The 19,702-nt window shown below is 43.0% G+C and overlaps 1 protein-coding gene across 6 annotated transcripts in view; it reads left to right on the forward strand.

The window, feature by feature from the left end:
- The window catches only part of LOC115846062 (uncharacterized), a 329,078-nt gene extending 318,022 nt beyond the window's left edge, over positions 1–11,056 (forward strand). For 4 of the 6 annotated variants that reach the window (XR_009566173.1, XM_070046859.1, XM_070046855.1 and 1 more), the window contains one exon: positions 10,751–11,056. The gene's annotated coding sequence lies outside the window, so the exon portion shown is untranslated. Of the gene's footprint in view, positions 1–7,275; positions 9,254–10,750 lie in introns of those variants that run through there. The other 2 variants (XM_070046857.1, XM_070046860.1) reach the window with 1 other exon arrangement.
- The last annotated feature ends 8,646 nt before the right edge of the window (positions 11,057–19,702 follow it).

A 19,702-nucleotide genomic window follows, 5' to 3' on the forward strand; every position in this document is an offset into this window, starting at 1 on the left:
GTCATGGTATTTTTATTTTTCCCTACAAATCACTGGAACCCCATTTCCTTATTAGCAGGAAATCCAGTACTCTCCTCTAAATATTAATATGTGTACCCCATCCCTTAAATTATTCAAGAACCCCAGTTTCATGCTTCACCCAGAGCTGAATCCTCTGTTAATGCCAAGCATGGAATAAACTGGACTCCAACTAGTCTGTTATTGTAATAGATTCCTACGGTCACACCGTATCTTTACTGAAGTTTACCCTACACAATCTGATTGGTGATGTTCATCTACTCTAATAATGATATTTCTGCTTGTTGAATCCCAGGTTCATGACGAAAGAATGACTCCACTTTTCTGAACGTGGGATTCGGTTGATAGCACTTAGCAATCTTAGCATACGTGTCTGAGAAGGAAAGCAGCCCAGAAGCCTCAAATAAAGAATCTAGACTTACTATGCCTCCCCCACCCCATTATCAACTCTCCAAAAACACTGGGTCACCTTCTTTATGAATTTTCTAAAAAAAAATAAGAAAAGCCTCATTAAATCCTATTCCTGGAAAATTAAAGATATTTTTTCTCCATCCAACTTTGTCAGGGCGCCTATACTCAATAATGCGAAGATGATTTGTTATTCCAAGAAAGTATCCTTAGGAATTTCAGGGTGACTCTCCACTCTGGCTCATACTAAGAAGAAAAGCGTTTTGCTGCCACAGAAAGGAAACTAAAATGTTGATCACCTCCAGGGAAACCCTTTGGTAAAGCAGCTGGTTACACTAAGAATAGAAACTTTGTTTTTCCTGTCTTCTGAAAAGATAGTAATTTATCAAAATGGTACTCTCTACTTATTGTTGTGTGCTATGCTCTCACTCACCACTTATTTTAACCATCTGCTATATCACTATATAATAGAGGGGGAAAACTGACACTTACTGATGCATCTATTTAATGCCATTTAATTACATGATCTCATTTGAGCCTCCCTAACAGTAGTACTGTGATGTACCTTTATGGATAAACAATGACTCATCAAACTGAGTTGCCTGCCTCAAAACTCCAGCTGTATGGCTTGTGGGCAGGACTTGAACCAGACCTACTCGAGGCTATCACCCCAAACCGTATAATTACCGCAAGTTAAGAGGAAAGAAAAATGAATCTCAAAGATATCAAATAATAGACCTATACTACGATCTCACAGCTGACAAGAATCCAACCTAAGAGTCAAACCCTCCAAATGCTGGGCCTGTTTTTCACAGCATTTTTTCTCCTTTCAAAGAATAAGAACAAAGTCATACTGCATTAGTGGCCACAGCTGGCTCTAAGACACTTCCTTTCTGTCAGCATCAGAATGAAGAGAGGCAGACGCTACTGAAGGTCATCAATCATCTGGAAGAAACCCTGAATGGGGCCCATTAGCCATAAAAACAAGATGTTTTGGGACACCTTTCAGAAATTCTCTTTCAGTGACCTTCACAATACAATGACGACCTTGTCTCTGTTATCAAAGGACTGTCAGCAAGCACTTAAGGAACTCACCTGCCTGCTAAAATGCCACACAGACCAATGGAAAATTTCCCTCAATCAGGAGCAGAATGTCAGGGGCTCCTCCTGATTCCACAAGATCGGGAGACAGCCTAGCACAGCTCGGGGGCCGCTGCCTGTCCGTCTGACCTTTGTCAGCATCGACGTGACCAGCCATGGTAAGAATTTAACAAGGAAACCACTAAGGTCCTTCCCCTCTCCATTGCCTTTGAGAATATTTAACATTTTCACTTGTAGCTACAAAAGCAAACCTTTATTTTAAGGGCAAGTCATTTCTCCATAGGAGACTCAGAGAAAGTTGAAAGCCTTCAGTCAACTAAACAATGTTGGAAGCAACCATTATCGGATATTATCCCATATGCTTTATATAAATTATTGCATTTAAGCCTATGGAAAAGCACAGGTGAGGATCCTGGGTTTCTGCGCATGTAAATAGTTTAAAAGGCTTGTCCTAGCATCAGCTGCTAGTTAGTTGGGGGCGAGCTCTCTTTCTATGGTACCAAGTTCCATCCCAGAAAACCTCCTACAGAGAGTTTAAGAACAAAACACAGACAAGTAGGCAGGGAGTGTCAGGGAACCTGATGTAACCTAGCAGGACCCTATGAGGTCTTCCCAGAAAACACCCCCACCCATGTCCTCCGCCTGCCTTTTGCCTGCAGAAAATCTTTAGTCAAAGAATAAACTTAATAAGAGAAATGAGAAAATGCAAAAAGAAAGTAAAACAGTCGAGCAAGACAAAATAATAATACTTTAGCCACTAAACAAAGTCAGGACCTTTAGTTCCTCCTCAAGGGCTACAGATAATATTCTGAGCCATGTCCTTCGAGCTGTTTTGCAGCTACTGAACCCCCACTCCCCACCCCCGAGGTGGGAGAAGTTAACTGTGTGCTGCCCACAAGCACGCAGACCCCAGACCAGTTGGAACCAGAACGTTAATGGTGTTGACTCCTGATGACCTCACCACCAACCAATCAGAAGACTGTCCACAAGCTGATCACACACCCCACAATTGCCCTCCCTCACCCTGTCTTTATAAACCTTTCCCTGAAAGCTTTCGGGGAGTTCAGGTCTTTTAAGCACCAGCTGCCCTGGCCTCCTTCCTTGACGCCTGCAATAAAGCTATTCTTTTCCACTTCACCCAAAACTCTTGGGATTCAAATTGATGCCAATGTACAGAGGCCGGGTTTCGGCAACACTGAGAAGTGTAGGATATCCCATTCAGCCCCTAAGGAAGTGCAGTCCTACACCCACACCCGCCTCCGCTGTCCTCTTCCCCTTTCTAAAACCACCGTGGACACAGGTCTGGTGAGTTGCGAGGCAGACGGGCAGGGGCCTCAGCATCGGTGCCCTCATTCAGCCAACAGCAAGCTGGTGACTCCAAGCAACTGCTTACCCTCTCTGGGCCTCAATTTACACATCTATAAAGGGGGGGCTTTGAACACGATATCTGCAAGACTCCATAGTTCTAATACCCTCTGAGTTTATCATCCTCAGATGGTTATAACAACACTATAGGTTGACATAAAATATTAAATTGCCTTATTCAATGATTAATGAATGGAAGTGAATTAGCGGTGATGTGTTATTTTCTCAATAACCTTTGAGCCAATTCACTGAGAATTAGAGAAGTGTCAAACTCAGAATACAGACTTTTACACCACAAATTGTTCCTGCTTTGGGGAGGGCAAAGGTAAATATCAACTAATATTTTTATAATGTTCTACAGTTTATATAATCCACATATATTCTGTTATTAAATCTCCCCCAGTCTTTGAACTAGACATTAACGTTCCCAGTTAACATTATTAAGACCCAGAAAGTATAAATGAGTTTGCCCAGAGGGGACAGGGCTAGTAGGTGGCAAAGCCAGGACCAAAATCCTTGCCTTGCCAATTCCAAACCTCATGTTCTTTACACATGCACACATTTTCTTTAGAATAACAATCAGTAGAATCCATTTTCACCCAATGAATTAAAATTCAACATTTACCCTCAAAGACATCACTAGATCTATTCGGAATATGACGTTTCTGAATAGTCTGAAGTTAATTATGTTATGGGTCCCTAAAGTTCCAGCTTTTCATTTTATAAAAGCAAACATGAGGGCTTCCCTGGTGGCGCAGTGGTTGAGAATCTGCCTGCCAATGCAGGGGACACGGGTTCAATCCCTGGTCTGGGGAGATCCCACACGCCGCGGAGCAACTAGGCCCGTGAGCCACAACTACTGAGCCTGTGCGTCTGGAGCCTGAGCTCTGCAAGAGAGGCCGTGATAGTGAGAGGCCCGCGCACCGCGATGAAGAGTGACCCCCGCTTGCCGCAACTGGAAAAAGCCCTCACACAGAAAGGAAGACCCAACACAGCCAAAAATAAATAAAATAAATTAATTGAAAATCACAGCCGAATTTAAAAAAAAAAAAACTTTTTTTAAAAAAGAAAAGCAAAAATGAGAAGGAAAAAATATTGGAATGTTTCTACTTTTTGCCACTGAAAAGTGAATCATTTTTTTGAACTAAAGGTTCACTGTGTACCCAAATGCAGGTCTGACTCAGTTCTGAACTGTCGAAACATGTTTTCCTGCCCAGAGCTAAAACTGTTTCTAATATACTTTTCAAACACTGTGACCAAACCGACAAAGTTTTCAAGTTCCTCTGTTGTTTAAATGAAGCAAAATTATTTCTTGAAAAACAAAAAAGCATTAAAATGCCACTAGCCCATTTCTTCCCCGGGAAGGAGAATTAGCCCCTGGGGAGCTTTAAACGGGTATCATTTCCTATAGCGCTAAGCTAGTTTCCTAATAGTGCTAAGACTACTTCCTATAGTCTTAGTTACAGTTTTCCCAACCTGTCGAGGTGATCTCTGTGGGAGGGTCAGAGACTGCAGGGGCCCTGGAGCTGGCTGGAGATGCCGGCTATGTGGAGTGACAGCCCAGCAGAAGGAGCGGGCTAAAACCTGGAGTTGTGAATGGGGTAAAGCAGAAGCAGATGGGGGCAAGCCTTACGTGTTCCTCAATTTCCTGATAACGTCCTGTGAGTTGGAGAGACAGGGAAGGAGAAGCCGGAAGTGAACTCCAGGCTGGGCCTTGGGAGCGCAGCTATTCGGAAGGTCCTGTTGTCCCCACTGCAAACCACGCCCCGAACCACAACCATGTCTGTGACGATCAAGGCAACCAGCTTCTAGTCCTGGCTGGTGACATTAAACTCTGACGTTAAGCAAGGAGCGAAACTGAGCAGGACCCTGTGGAGCCCTCTTGGGTACAAAAGCCCCTCCATGTCCCCCCTTCTTGTTTGTTGAAAAAAGCTGTCCTTTCCTTGACCTTCCTGAGTGCAAACAGCAGACTCAAGCAGTTACTAATTAGGGAAGTGGGGGAATGCAGAAACAAAAGCAGTGGAGAGAAAAGTAATGACAGCTTAAACAACAGTTCAGTGATAAAACAGAGTCCTCAGGGCATATACGTAACAATCTGAATTGTTAAAATGTTACTATTCTTCCCTGTTGGTTAATTAAGAGCAACCGCACTGGACTCACTAAGCTAAAATGGGAACCTGTTTCCAAACTAAATACCAAAAACCAGGTTGAATCCCTTCCTTGGTCAAAGCCCTTTTCACAGCTGATCAAGGAAGATCTCTCAACGCAGTATGGCTTGGTAGGCTTGGTGCCTGTCCAAAACCTGCCAATGTAAGGAAGATTTCTCTCTTGAGAAAGAGAGGCAGAGAGAGGGAGGGCGGGGAGAGAGAGGGTCATCACTATTCATCTGTACTATATATAAATTTATACATTTACTTATAAATGTATGTCGATAACTATTTATTTACGTGTCACATCCATTCCATGAAAGGCTTGAAGCCAAGAGAATGAAAAGTTCATTCAGGGTCTTCCCTGGTGGCGCAGTGGTTGAGAGTCCGCCTGCCGATGCAGGGGACACGGGTTCGTGCCCCGGTCTGGGAAGATCCCACGTGCCGTGGAGCTGCTGGGCCCGTGAGCCATGGCCGCTGAGCCTGTGCGTCCGGAGCCTGTGCTCCGCAACGGGAGAAGCCACAACGGTGAGAGGCCCGCGTACCGCAAAAAAAAAAAAAAAAAAAAAAAAAAAAAAAGCCCTCGTGCCTCTTTGCGCTCAGGGCTGACCTATCCCTTACACACAGTGGCCACGGTACACAGGGTCCGCAATACATTTAGGGGAGCATGAAAATGATTTAATTTGATTTAACATCAGAAAAGTTAATGTAATGAGTCTGGATTATATTCATCTTTATACCATCACATTAAAAGAGAGAGAGAGACGGAGACAGAGAGAGAAGATGGGGGAGGGGAAGAGGGAGGGGAGAAGAGAGAAATTGATGGAAGAAGACTAAAACGTTTAGGGTCCACAAAAGTCATAATGCAGCCCAGCCCCCAACTTCCCCCACTCCTTTCCCTGGTTATCTCCTACCCATCATTTAAGGCTCAACTGGGGGGTCAACTTCTTGAGTAAGACTTCTTTGAAACAGGAGAGAGAAAGCAAGAGAGACTGAAAAACTAGTAATCAGTCATTAGAAGAAGCCCAAGCTTAAGTCAGAATCTCCTGCATCAGTACCATGATGAGAGAATGGGAAGCTTCTGTCCTTGTAAGGCTGTCAGGTGAGAAAAATGCAAGATGAGCAACACTATATCCAGGCAGGAGTCAAACCCAAATTACTTTACAAACATAATGAGGAAGGAGAGAAATCTATGGAATCTCATTTCCTCCTCCTGGTTACAGAGAACGCTTATTTATCGATCACTTCTAATAACTGATTAGCTAATAAGAGGCTGCTTTTATAGCTGTAGGCAACAGTGGGTCCACTGTCACTAGGAAACAGCTTTTTTGGGAGGGAAAAAGGAGCCAGCAAGGAGAATGAGGTGGTGGGAACATCTTTCAATCAAGAGAATCACTTGAAGAAACAAACACTTCCTATTTTGCTATGAAAATGCTTTTGACTTTTCAAGAATTCAGACTGATCTCTTTGCAACTCCTCCACGTTAAAAACATTTTCCTAGAAGTGCAAAAGTAGCCCTACTTATCATTGTAAGTTCAGAACAGATTAATTACTTCTACACTCAAATTTCATTCTCTCATCCTCTCTTTCACTTTTTTTTTTTTTACTGGAAAAGAAAAAAAGACATAACGGAATATATATTTAAGGAATATATATATTCATCAATTCAGGTACCTATCAACTGATAATATTCATGGAATTCTTTAATGAATAAATAAGATTCACTTGTAATTATTACTTTTGTTTACTACAGGAGCTTAGAAATAGCTTCTACTAACTCTTCCCTCTCCTATGCAAATGTTATGCTACTAATTTGTTCAAAAAAAGAAAAAAGTGAGTCTTCCTAAGTGTAATCTGCATGGGTTTTGACTAAGTGGAGTAGAAATACAGATGGTTTCATAGTATTTGTGATTACTTTCAAGGTAAGCATTCAAAGATTTCAAATGGCATCTTGATAAATGGCCCATGTCTGCTGAACTGATTACTAGTGGTTAGGAATTCTAAATAATGTAACCACAAATAAGTGGTTAAAGATATTTTAAACAGCCAAGTTTCATTGTATTGCTATAATTTTCTATGGTTGTAAACTCCAGTAACTTGTCTATCTTCTCCTAATTCTCTACTCAGGCTGAAAAGGAGGCTGAGAGCTACTCATTCAGATGGTTGTCACTAGTTGTAAAGAGGTGGTTATTACTCATTATCTCAGCAAATGTTTATTGAATTTTTGCTATTTCAGGACCAGTTCGCTATATCAAACACCTATCAGTACCTGGAACATACTAGATAATGTCACTGTTAATTTTTTATGGGATAAAGAAATGAGCCATAAAACATCGACATGAAGCCAAGAAGTCACTTTCTCCTACCTAAATCAAGAAGTTTTATAAATTTCTTTTCATCAAAATGGAACTGAGGGCTTCCCTGGTGGTGGCAGTGGTTAAGAATCTGCCTGCCAATGCAGGGGACACGGGTTCGATCCCTGCTCCGGGAAGATCCCACATGCTGCGGAGCAACTAAGCCCGTGTGCCACAACTACTGAGCCCGCGTGCCACAACTGCTGAGCCTGCGTGCCACAACTACTGAAGCCCGCACACCTAGAGACCTTGCTCCACAACAAGAGAAGCCACCAACGTGAGAAGCCTGCGCACCACAATGAAGAGTAGCCCCCGCTCGCAGCAACTAGAGAAAGCCCATGTACAGCAACGAAGACCCAACGCAGCCAAAAATAAAAACAAATAAATAAATGTATTAAAAAAAATGGAACTGAAAGGTTGGCTCTTTACAGCCACCACATAACATCCCCACAGAAAGAGAAAGAGCTACGCCCAGTTATTTTCTGTATTTGCAAGAATGTGAAGAAGGGTGATGAAATCAAATAGCTATAGCAGTCAATATGCAGTTAAAGAAAACTCTATTTTTGTCTCTTTTTTATTCCAGCTTTATTGAGATATAATTGACATAACATTGTGTAAGTTTAAGGTATACAATGTGATAATATGACATATATATTGTGAAATTATCACAATAAAGTTAGTTAATGCATCTATCACTTCTCATAATCACCATTTTTTGTGTGTGGTGTGAACACTTAAGATCTACTCTAATTTTCTTTCTAATTTTCAGTATATAATATATAATACAGTATATAATACAGTATTATAGACTATAGTCATTATGCTATACATTAGATTCCCCAGAACTTATTCGTCTTACAGCTGGGAGTTTGTACCTTTTACCAACATCTTCCTCATTTTTCCTGCCTCTCAGCCCTTGACAACTACCATTCTACAATGTTTCTATGAGCTTGTATTTTTCAGACTCCACATATAAGTAAGCTGCTATAGGAAAACTCTATTTCAAAGTTTGAGTCTTGGATGAACGCAGTCAAAAGGTACAAACTTTCAGTTACAAGATAAATAAGTACTAGGGATGTAATGTACTACATGTGAAATATAATTAACATTGCTGTATGTTATATATGCACCTTCTAAAGAGAGTAGATCCTAAGGGTTCTCATCACAAGGAAAACATGTTATTTTTCCCTATTTCTTTAATTTTGTGTCTATATGAGATGATGTTCACTCAACTTACTGTGATCATTTCACGATGTATGTAAGTCAAATCAGTATGTGGTACACCTTAAACATTACAGTGCTGTACGTCAATTATATCTCAATAAACCTGCCAGAAAAAATTCTGCTAACAAAAGTAAAATGAATACATAAAAATAATAACGTTTGAGCCTTTGCAGTTGAAGGACAAAAGCTTTTACAGTCCATACTGATATCATGAACAAGGGCCAACATGGGCTGATGTAGGGACACAGAAATAGACCAGTCAACCATGGAGTCCAAATGACAACAGAAGAACATTCGAATCAGAACAGAGGAAGACTCACCAACTGTGCTCAGCTAAATGTTTCGCCAAAACTCTAATTTGGACACATCAGAGACATTCTTCTGTATTGTGGAATATCATATGTCTGTGCTAACAGGCTAAACAGAGCTCATTTCTGAGCATGAGCTCCTTCCACACTAATCTCTAATTGACCTTAAAGCCTTCAGTATAAAAAAAAAAATACACATACTGTAGGATCACCAGCTCTTGTTGGTCCAAAATGAGTTCACCAGTAAGAAATCCCTCTTAAAAAACTGAAGAAGAATAAGGCCTCCTTGCTTGCTCTGTTTGGAACAGCCCTAAAAATACATGTCATCACCTAGAGGGGTGGGATAGGGAGGGAGACACAAGAGGGAGGGGATATGGGGATATAAGTATACGTATAGCTGATTCACTTTGTTATACAGCAGAAACTAACACACCATTGTAAAGCAATTATACTCCAATAAAGATGTTAAATATATATGTCATGAGTTTAAACACTGAATATTAAAGGAGGAAAACTTTCAGGCATGCTGTTCTTCGTTTTGTTTTTTTACATGTGACTCATTGAGGAATGCATTATAGCTACCTGGTCTGCTTTTTCTTTTTCTTCACTTTTTTTTCTTCAATAAGTCTACTATACTTCAGAAGTGACTTGTCCCACCCCAAATCCAACAGTGCTTACAACAGGCTACAAACTTTACTTGGTAAATGCTTTGTTTCTTATAAGTTTGTTTTATAAGGTCAAGTTCTAACACCCTTTTACTCCTCACCAACAAACTGGTTCAGCTGGTTTTAGAAAACATTTTGATCCCCATAGCTTAATTTCTGCTGGAATTACACTCCATCAGATTGCAGCTTAATTCATTTCATTAAAGGTTACTACTAGTTTAAACTGTTTCACTGGAGCCATGCTTTAGAAATGTTTTTAAATCATCTGGGTTTTTTTTTTTTAAAAAATCAAGGTTTTGTGTAATTGCAAAAAACTAGGTAGGGTTACATTTACTTTTTGTACACAGTTGTTCGATTCTCATGGCTATTTCTAAAAGAAGTACCATTCAACAGAGCTCTCAAATCAATGCAACTCACTCCAGGGAATGCTTTGTGTTCACACTCTATCTTTTGCATCCAGTTAATAAGAACAGCTCCATATTCCTCCAGTAATCACACTACTATTGAACAATTACATCGACAGTACTGTAGGTCTAATTGGGTAGTTTCAATTTCAAACTGAATATTACAATTTTCACTAAGAACTAACAGAGACGAAAAGAACGATAGTGACAAAATATGAATCTATGGTGTTTAACTAAAACAGCATCGTTTTAGTTATTACTTCCCCTGGGTCTATCAAACAAGGGAAGCCCGTGCTAGAACAAGTGAAGCAGAAGAAGGCACCGTGAATTGGTGAGAAGAATACTCCCCAAACTCAGCTTTGCCTCCCTTGCTGTGCATTCTGGTGTAAAGGACAGAACTCTCTGAGCCTTACCTGCGTGATGGCTTTGCTCCAGGTGATGCTCCAGACTTCTTCTGCTTGTAGCATTTTATGCAACTCACTGACATTTTACAATTTTTATCTTTAAAATGAAGTCCATTTCAGGAAATTTAGATGTCCCAGGGAGGAACCATGGTAGTCACATACGTATGCATTGCTAGGCATAAACAGTATGCCGCGTTTTGTATTCTGAAGTTGTGACTTAAGAACGTGATGGAAATTTAGACTAGATTAGGTTTATCAAATAATATATATCAGCTTTTTATGTCAAGCCTGTCTCTGAAAATACTAGGGCTCCACGCAGTTGTTTGATAGCACACTCTCTACCTGCCTGCAGGATCAAGCTTCCAGAATACCTGTCTACAGTGGGGAGACCAGTGAGCTCCATTAGTGCAGCCCTGAAAACAGGAAAGGCCCTCCGACCTCCATCAGCTGGATACCGACAGCTGCAAGAACTACCTTCCCTCATGGCACCATGGGTAGTTTATAATCTTCCCTGGGGCAGTTCCTTCCACTCGACTCTGTTCCAAGGGTTTTGCAATTGGAAATCACGCACATGTTGCTCCTCAAGTCTCTAGGGTGGCCTTAACCACGGCCTTAAGGTCTCCCTCTTCTTACTCCTGGTTACTGCTGCTGAATGCGGCTTGCCTTGTCTTTAGCCCACTCCTCTCCCAGGTGATTTTTCTGAGAGCCCATGTCCTGACTAGACTCATTTACCCATTGCCAGGTCTGGGCTCCCCAAACCCTCCCTTTCCAGCGCTGTATGATCTGTAAATAGTCGCCCTCCCTTTCTCTCCTTTGCCCAAAGCTGCATGTAACAGATTAAATTCGTATCATCTCTTCCCCTGTGTCATTCCTTTAATCCTTTCATTGGTCTCCTTTGCCTTTGTGGTATTTATTTCTACCATCATCAACTTCCTTTTCTTTGTATGGGAAATGGCAACAAAAGCCAGATTCAGGCGAGGCAGAAGTAGCCTCACACGTAAGTGCAGAGAAAGAGACCCAAGTATAGGGTTGGCCAAAAAGTTCTTCTGCGTTTTTCCGTAACGTCTTACAGAAAGTCAGGAAACCTAGGATACGGTCTGAGTTACCAACTTCCTGTGTGACCCTAGACAAGTCAGATGGGTACCAGCAGCAAAGGTTCCCTTAAAACCTCCATATGTCTTTGAAGAAGCATGGCATAGAATTTGCATTCACTGGAGAGCTTCACATAACAAGCGGGGGAGTGCAAATGCATGAAAATCAATCTTGAGAACTTTTTCCAGCGATAATTATTTATCTGCAATATTTAATTTTCCTTTCAGAAATAACCTCATCCTAGAGTTCCCATATCAGAGTTTGCTTGTTTAGGTAGCTTCATCATTAATGTACATTTTGGTATCCTATCAGTGTGTTACTTCCTCAAGGAATGGAATCAAAGGCACCCCACCAAACGTGGAATCATTCTCACCATCAAACGGAAAGAGGGAAACAAAAAACCAGTCAGCTTCAGAAACAAGCAAATAAAAACAAACCCCAAAGAAAAATGAGAGGAGGAAACCATGCTGCCTTATTGAGAATTCAAGGCTGTTAACCAAAGCCTTCACACCTGCCTCTAATCTCGGCCTCCCCCGCAAGCCCTGCGTTCCCCAGGCATCACAGGAGGGCAAATTAGATCATATATGTGAAGTACTTGTAGGAGAGGGGCTACATAAATTCTCAGTGTTATCACTTTCTATTCTTCCCATGCCTTTGACCTTAGCTCAGTGAAAGTAATTTACAACTGGTTTGTAAGGGCACCTGACAGCAGTTCCACCCACCTCACAGGTAAAGAGGCCTGAGGCAGGAAGCACTTGGCAGTCACACTCGACTGCAGGACCCCCTCCAAGGCTTGAGTAAACCTAATTATAAGGCAGTAGCAGCTGTGACATGCCACGTGGTGGCAGATGGTGAGCTACTGCCAGATACGTTGGGAGGCAAAATCAATCAGACCGCTGCTTCCCACTTTACCAGACATCCTCCCCTCACCTGCCCAAGTGCACCAAGCGAAAGGAGGCACCTTTGCCGGAGTTTAGAGGTCCTGCCCTGTATATAGCAGGATCCATTGGAAAGTGCGGCTGCAATTTTCTTTTTTTCCCATTCACTGGTTTCAGGGACTTAAGGGAAAACAGATGAGAACAATTCCCCTGAGAAAGCTGGTAAAATAAATCACAATTAAGAAAAATAAACCAGGTATATTAATTCCCTTAGTTTGTGTCATCATTTGAACCCAGGCATACAAGTCATATATGTCCATCTTCCTTACTACCCACATCCAGTTACAATTTTCTATCAGTTATGATGGAAGATGGATATTCTCCTGAATATCCTCCAATTCACCCTTTTATTTATTCCCTACTGTTGTTGCTGTCATTAGTACCCCAGGAGCCTGTTTCCTGCAGCTTTTCAGAAAACTTCTGTGTAGTAGGATTTCTTTCGGTGCGTCCCTCCAATCAATCCCTTGTGCACTTTAGGAACCAGAGAAATTCTAAAAGGTGCAGTTCAGCAAACAAGTTAGGGTTACAGCTGTGAAGAGGAGGGAAAAGCCAGAGAGCTTTCTGCTGTCAGAGGCCTGAGAACGGGAGTCAGCTTTGGCCTCAGGGCAAGGAAGGAGGCCTTAAGCATTAATCACCAACCAGATACCTGCCTAGAAGGTGTCCCTGGCCCCCAGGTGTGTCTCATAAGACACATGCACACCCAGGATCTAATCCAAAAGACATTTGCAGCCTCACCCTTTATTTCTCCCACAGAATCACCCAATACTCTCAACAAAATTTAAAGCTTACTGTCTTCAAGCCTTTTTTTTTTTTTGAGGTACGCGGGCCTCTCACTGCTGTGGCCTCTCCCGTTGCGGAGCACAGGCTCCGGACGCGCAGGCTCAGCGGCCATGGCTCACGGGCCCAGCCGCTCCGCGGCATGTGGGATCTTCCCGGACCGGGGCATGAACCCGTGTCCCCTGCATCGGCAGGCGGACTCTCAACCACTTCGCCACCAGGGAAGCCTTTTTTTTTTTTTAAACCAAACATTTGCTTCTCCATCTCCATGCCAACTGCCTTCCTCCCCTTTGAACTCCCAAACCATAACCCCCAACATCCTCTTTTGTCTTTAGCTGAGGACGTTATTTAAGGTGAGGGTTGGAAAGTTACTCAGTTTTCCTGGGTCTCCCCCATGTACACATGTTATTAAAGCTTTGCTCAATTTTCTCCTGTTAATCTGTCTCATGTCAATTTAATTCTCAGGCCAGGCAGAAGAACCTAGAAGGGGAGAGGAAAACTCCTTCCTCCCCAACAATATGATGTAATGTTGGGATCATGTCTTGGGGAGATACGCCAAATATCTTCAATATGCCGAAGCGATAAACCAAAATCCTCATGCCCTCCCCACGCCTTTCACTGCATGCCACCAAAAGAGTTTATTTGAATATACGCTGATTCAAGTCAGGCAATGCCAAACCAAAAGTGGTTAGGAGTTCTTCATCAGCAGGAGCTAGGGGCAAGGTTTTTACGGAGAAGACATGAACGCAAAGCAGATAAATGATTTGATTGGTTATAGTTTAAGTAGCTGTATTATTTGGGAAAGCCTAGTTGCTATTTGTGATTGCTTGTTCTTAAGTTTCTTTATCATGATCGAGAGGATGGACTCTGGCTTAGGTTTGGGTTTACATAATCTTCCAAGACGTTAGAGCCACGCCAACATAATGGGTCCTTGTTTAAAGACTAACAGCGCCTGCATCCAACATTCAATCTAGAGGTATCTTTCCCTTTACCTCATTTAATGGATTCACTGCAATAGGGTCCTTTACAATTTGCCAGAATTTGAGAGATCAGGGAAATTAAAATTTCCTACAGTCAATATTTAAGCTGGATGGCTTTAGTTGGTTTTACCGTCCAATCAGATCTTTGGATCCCCCTATATATAATATCTACAACGTGTGGAAGGTATCACTGTAGTGGATATGAAACACTTAATACAAAATTTTTAAACAGTGACAATCTCAATCTTTACATAAGACAACCAAGCTTCAGGAAAATGAAATCACTTACCCAGTTTTGCACAACCAATCAGTAGCAAAATCAGAAATCAAACCCAGACTGTTCCCAGCCCAAACCATGTTTCTTCCCTTGCCTTCTGCCATCTTCCTACAACCAATGTCAATGCCAGCCTTTATTCTTCACTCTTTCAAAATCACAATCACTAACATGATTCATTTCAACTGAATTGTTTTTTAAAAACGCAGTTTCCATGGAAAAACTTCCCTCCCGCCCACTCCAGGATTTATAACCCAGCTTTCAAGACCAGAGCACATTTTTCTTCTTAGGCAAATTAATTACAAGCTGTGATTGAAAGCACCTGAACATTTACTGCTCCAATCTGCTTAGCAGGAGTGTGCTATGTGGAAGACTAGACCAAGTTAAGAGTACAAAGGTTTTGAACCGTTTGTGCATTAGTCGACTTCATTAAAAAGATGGAGAAATTAGTGCTTAGGCACGTTTCTAGGTACTTTCCAGGTCTGAATGTATCTTATTCACTTAACACATATTTTGAGCGAAATGAACATATTTTCACTGACAGTATCAGTGAAATCTACCTTCCCCTTTCTATTTCCATTGCTGTGCACTTATTTCAGGGCCCATCTTTTGCATGGGCAACGGCATTTATCAATCATTGACTCACGTAGCACCCACTATCGAAAGCCCGCTTCCTGGGAGGCATTTTCACACACGCTCTCCCATTTTGGTTCTTCAGACCACTCTGAACGATATTCCCTGCTCCCACCTCCAGAATTAAGTACATTCAAGCCAGAAAGTAACTTACCCGGCGTCACTCGACCTGGTAGAAGCAAAGCCAGATTTGAAAACGAACGTTCTCCCGTTTTTCCTTCAACTGTTGCAGCAGGGGAACGCGCAGCTCCTGACTGAGGGAAGAATCCACGCAGCGTCAGCTGCGAGTCGTGGTCAGTAGCCGGGCGGTGGGTGGAGCTTCCAGTGAAAGATAGGATAGGCCCGGAGAGATTCCGCGATAGCGTGGGTTTCAAGGAGCCTCCCACCGGGAATATCTTAGAAATGCATGCTCTTAGGCCCCACTCGGACAGAATCTGAAACTCAGGGAGCAGATCTGGGCATGCCCTCAAGGTCACTTGGACGACTGTAAAACTGGAGAAGCACTGAACTACAGGATCCTGTCCTAGGGTCTCTCAGATCCCCTTTCCCCCAGGAATCAGACAATGTAGTGCTCAAGTAGCTGTTTAAAGAAGAAAGTCTGAGACCATGACCTGACATGGCAAGAAAGGAAAGTAGAGGAAAGGATCTGTCACTATAACATTGAGTATATTCAATGCTGGTGAATTTCTGGATTTCCTCCATAACAAATGTGGTTATAGAATTCAGTCAGATTTAAGAACCGAAACTTTATTGGTAAGAGGGAATGAATTTATTCTGTCTAGCCTAGGAAATAGAATGAAGGCTAAGGGATAAAACGTAGGCTTTATATAAGAAAGACTTTAAAAAGTGAGGCAACTGATATATAATAAAATCATTGAAACTAACATGTATTTATCACCTACTGTGTGTCAAGCTCTTAAACTAGATGATGCATAGAAATTAATGCCTCGATGGAGCAGAGAAAGGCATGCATTTGCCTAATTTTAAAGTAGGTGTCAGACTCTGGCATCCAATTAAAAAAAACAACAACAACTAGATTTGAACAAGCAGAGAAATTTGCAAAGAATATGAACTATATCACATTTGGGGCACAGAAATATATGTGCATGTCTTCAGTCTCAAAGAAAGTCATGGTATTGAACCACGGGGCTGATGTGCATGGCCTTAGAGAAGACATGAACTATGGAGCAGAAATAACCTGACCCCATTAGCCAAGCTCAGCCTGCAGACCTGAGAGCTGAAGGGAAGTAATGCTTCTGGTTGTACAACAGATTTCATCTTGCTCCGGGGCAGCAGCTGCTCCTCCTAGAGAAGAACATGATTGCTCTGAGACTAAGGAGAACTAAAATCCTCAGGGATGAAGCAAAACTCTTCACGGGGCCCCCAAATGGTAGAACAATGGAGTGAAATGGGGATGGTCCACCTAGAAGAGCAGTTTGAAAGCATCCAGGGATCAAAGACTTAGATTCCAACAAGTAACAGTGGTGGACGGCAGCTCCAGGGCAAAGTCCAGAACTAGACTTGGCAAGGAAAGTCTGGAGCCGGGAGCCACAGCAGGAGAGAGGAGACCCCGAGGGGTGACAATCAACAGCCCAGGAGCGTCATCCTGGCAGAGTCAGTGGCAAGAACAGATGCCCAAGTGTCATCAGGGATTTACACTTGACCAGGATCCCCGGGTGGGCCAAAGGCTGGTCCCTCCAGCCAGCCTGATGGCATCTATAGGGGTTTCTGCCCAAACCAATTGACAACAAACACGGATGGGGAAGGCTATTGACATTGTACCACAGCGGAGGTGGCACTGCAGAGATCCCCATAAGAACCTGGTCACATGGGAAACAGCCCCAGGATTCCCAGAGGGACTTCAGAAAGAAGGAGGGTGCTTCTGAATGAGGAAGGGCAAGAGCCTTTTTTACCCTACAACGTTGTAAGGCTGAAGTCTCTCTAATTCTTAAAATTCTCCCATATATTATGTGTTGTTAGTCACTTTTCCACATTAAGGAAAGAAAAAAAAAATTAAAGGCAAAGTTTAGACAGCTCTATTACTGTCTACAGCCACATAGCAGTTAGGACTTAACCCAAAATTCAAATTAAGTTTATTCAGTCTTTTCTCTGTTCAAGTGTTTCTCAAAATGTGGCCACTTGAACGCCTGCAACCGAAGCGAATGACCTCCAGCATCTCTAGAGCTTGAGACCCAGTAACCAGAACTTGCATCACCCTCTCTGAGCTACTCTGTGTTATGCACAGTATGTTTCTGAGGACCACTCATCTATCCCATGTTGCTTCTGTAACTTGAACAACAAAACCGGGAGCCTTCAGAAGCATGTGTGCCTTGGAGAAGATGCATCCAGCCTGAGATGAATGCCCACACTCCTCAGATGTCTGGGGGTGGACCACAGCAGGAGAGGCGGGTGGAAGGAGGTAGCTTGATTTGCTGATCTCTGAAGGCCCAGCCACCTGTTTCTTTGATTTTTATGAGCCAAACCTCTCCAGTAGCTATGATGGGTTGAACTGTGGGTCCCTAAATGGTATGTTGGTTTCTAACCAGCAGAACCTCAGAGAGTAACGTTATTTGGAAATAAGGTCATCGCAGGAGTAATTCGTAAGATGAGGTCATACTGGAGTAGAGTGGCCCTTAATCCAATGTGACCCCTGTCCTTATAAGAAGAGGGAAGACCATAGAAGGCAAACACGCAAGGAGAACATCCTGTGAGGACAGAAGCAGAGACTGCTGTGATGCACCTGCAGGCCAAGGCCCCTGAGGATGGCTGGCCACCATCAGAAGCTGGGAAGAGGCAAGGAAGGGTTCTACCCGGAGTCACCTAGCGAGCAGGCCCTGCTGACTGTTTGACTTTGGTCTTCTAGCCTCCAGAACTTTGAGAGAATCAATTTCTGTTGCTTTCAGCCACCCAGTTTGTGGCAATTTCTTAGAACAACTCTAAGGAATGAATACGACGGCTAGTGATGGGGGAATTTAGCGCTTCCTTGCCTCCTTCTCTGGAACTTGAACTATTCTTCTTTCTTCATAAAGAGAGCCTGGGTTTGAAGTCTCCAGGACTGAATACATGCTATCAAATCAAAACAACGTCTCTCTCCACAGAATGTTGATGAAAGCTCTTTGAATCCTCCGGCTCCGCCCTCCTCCACTGTCACCCTATGAATCTCTTCTGGGAATTATCTATCCCTCTCTGCTACCTTTACTGTGAAGACAGCTTCCAAGGCCCATACACCCCTGCTGCAATCCCGCTCCAGGGCTGCTGCAGCCTACATTCCAAACTGCATGGAAACAAGCAATTCCTGGTACAGGAAGTGTTATCAGTCTTCCGGGGGGTGGGGGAATATATATATAATGACATTTTAAAAACACTGCCTCTGAGTAGTTGCTGCCAGTTGGAAGGGCCAAATATCAAGGCCAGAAGTCGTTTGCTGTTGAAATGTTTGTGTTGCCTAACAGGACCCAAATATTTGTAAATCAGGGACTGAAGCTAATACCGATCGCGGGAATAAAAAGGCAAAAGGCCAAATTCCCACTTCCGTCAGCTCAGAATAAATGTCAGTTTTTCTAAAGGCATATTTAAAGCCTGAATCCCAGGATGAATCAGACCAAGTGTTCTTATTTAGATGATAGTGAAATCAGGCCTTCGAGAATTGTTAGTCAGCAAAAGTCAATTTTGTGAAAGCCATGTTCTGGGAGAGGAAATGAAGAGATGTGAAACCAGAATTAGACCTGCCAGAGACCCAAAACGGTAAGGTACAGAGGAGCGAGATTCATGCTGTGCTCTTCTGGCCGGATGCAAATACAGGGAAGCTGGCGTAAGCAGAGTGAAAGGATTCACTCACTCTGCTAAGTTCTATGAGCTGCTTCCAACTCTAAGATCAGCAGCAAACCACAGTCTTATGGTGGTTTCCCTTGGTTACCAGACTGCTTCCACTCCACTGAACGACCTTGCTTTTTCTCTTGGCTACAGCCCCTCCTCCAGGAAGGCTTCTGGCTCAGCTGCACGGCAGTCAGCGCCTCACTCCAGGTCTCAGAAGCTGCAGCCCATCAGGTCTTGACTACTGTCTGGGTCCTTGGGTGCAGAGGTAACTTTCCAACAGAGCTTCTGGAAGATGGGGGCTGTAACTTCTCTTCCTGAAGCTTCTTCAGTATGAGGATGGTTTCCAAACAGGCTTTGGAGGAAGAGACACAGCTGTACATCTTGTCCTTGTCAGTCACGCAGTATGGGAACAGAAGAAAGTTGTGGCCAGAAATCAGCTCTGTTGCCTTCCTCTAACTCTATCTCATCTAACCTCATCGCTGCACAAATTCCTGACCTTGACAATTGGACCGTTAGTCAATCATTCCCTCCTCAATTTCTGCCCCTGGGAATTCACCCCACAGGCTGCTGGCTTCCCCTTGTCCCTGAAAGTCACCATATTAGATATCTAAAAGGTGGTTCAAGTCTAGCTGCTTTTCACAGCATCCTTTGGGGGCCATTCTCAAATATCCCATTGCACCAAACAGCGGGAGGGTAGTCTGCCCTTGGCTTCCCTGTTCCCTTGCCATGCTTATAGGTAGCTCCAACAGCTTGCTGCTTCTGGGCTAGAAGCAGGCAACTGATTCTATGGTCAC

This window comes from Globicephala melas, chromosome 12, assembly GCF_963455315.2.
Source record: "Globicephala melas chromosome 12, mGloMel1.2, whole genome shotgun sequence".
Lineage (NCBI taxonomy): Eukaryota > Metazoa > Chordata > Mammalia > Artiodactyla > Delphinidae > Globicephala > Globicephala melas.